Source organism: Camelina sativa, chromosome 5 (assembly GCF_000633955.1).
Source record: "Camelina sativa cultivar DH55 chromosome 5, Cs, whole genome shotgun sequence".
Lineage (NCBI taxonomy): Eukaryota > Viridiplantae > Streptophyta > Magnoliopsida > Brassicales > Brassicaceae > Camelina > Camelina sativa.
In genome coordinates, this window is record NC_025689.1 from 26,382,745 (window position 1) to 26,384,568 (window position 1,824).

The following is a 1,824-nucleotide window of genomic DNA, read 5'->3' on the forward strand; positions in this document are numbered from 1 at the left end:
TTTTTTTTTTTTTTTTTTTTGGTGTTAAATCCTTTATTTATCGTTGGGCAGAAACCAAACAGTAGTCAAACACAAATTGTTGTGTATATTTTTTTGTTTTCTTTTATTTGACATCCAATTTTTTTTTTTGGTTGTAAAAATCAAAATATCAGCTATCTAATTGGACGGAAAATTGTTTAAAAACAAAAGAGGATGCGAAGGTACTTTTGACATCAAATTGACCCTATTACTTTTGTAGTTTTGTTATTTTACTTTTGTAGATTTTACTTTTTATTTTTATTTTTTTTCAACTAATTTGTTGTATTAGATTTGATATATCTAAGCATACACCTGACATTATACAGGTAAGTACCCACCAAAAAAACCGGAAAATATCTAAACACACCAGCTAGTTTGAACCACAGCCAGTTAAATGTACAGACCACCAAAAAATTCGATCCCTTTAATCAAAAATCCAAATTAGCAAGCCGAGGAGAGAAAGGTCTCTTCTTCAAAGATTGAACGAAGCCACTGAAGATAGGATACTGCAATATAAGACTGCAACCTTAAATCTCTAGTGACGCTTTGAGCGATAAGACCCGCTCCTCTATTTGCTTTCTCAAGCTCATACTCCAAAGACCATCCACTAAGCCTTCTTAAGAGTTTACTTAGTTCCATTTCCTGGAATCTAAAAGAAGGCCATGCTCTCGGCCTGTTCACTGCTCCAACCAAAGTTTTATTTTGAATGGCAAAGATCACATTAGTCATCCCATGGCTTAACATGCTTTCCATCGCCCATTCCAATACTCTGAAAACTCCCTCATCCTTGTCTCTAATGATAGAGAAAGCCCTTCTACTGTGCATCAATACGATTCCTTCATCGTTTCTAACCACCCATGTTCCTCCTGCTATCTTGTTTCTATTGGCCCAGGAGAAACCAACATTACACTTTACCCAGGATTCTTGAGGTCTAGACCACAAATATGAATAATCTCCCTCCTCGATCACAACCTTATCGTCCCTAGGTTGATGCATCTAATATGTATCTTCACTTTCCAGAACCTGGGCATCAAACCATTCAGCAACATCCTCGCTGATCTTCTCCTTTGTTGCGTCTGGGGAAAACAAATTACCTTCAAAACATAGGGAGTTTCTGTTTTTCCAAATTCTCCAGACAATCCAAGGGAAACTTTTCCTGAGTTCTGCTGGCCACCTCGCATTGTTTCTGTTTTGTAAGAGATGGTACACATTGGAGAAAACATAACCATTTTGGAAACCACTTTCCGGGGAAGGATATTGTGACAAAGCCAGATCTGTCTGGCATAATGGCAAGTAAAGAGGATAAGATTTATGGTCTCACCTTCTTCACCACACAGTTGACATCTTTGATCTCCATCCATTCCTCTACTTTTGAGCGCACTAGCCACTGGTAAAGCCCCACTCAAAACTTTCCATAGGAAAATTTTGATTTTCGGATCAGTTTGAATACTCCAAACCTCCGCTTTTAGACCATTCAGGGAGGGTTGAACTTCTGATTCCTAGATCAATTGGGTATTGTTCGCTTGGTTTGCAAGCCAATAACCCGATTTGACAGAGTACTCCCCACTTTTGTTGTGCTTCCAGACGTGAAAATCCTTGTGGTCTCTAACAGGCTGAGTAGCTTTTATTCTGTCAATATCTTGGGGGAAAAAATGCTCTTCCAAGGCTTCAGAGTCCCAACTCCCTGTAGTAGGATCAATCAAGGCTTCCACTCTCAAACACACATCAAAAAATGTATTTTTTCTCCAAGGGGCTCTCTTGCCATTGTCTTCAATCCAGGGTTCCGTCCATACATACATTGAGGGC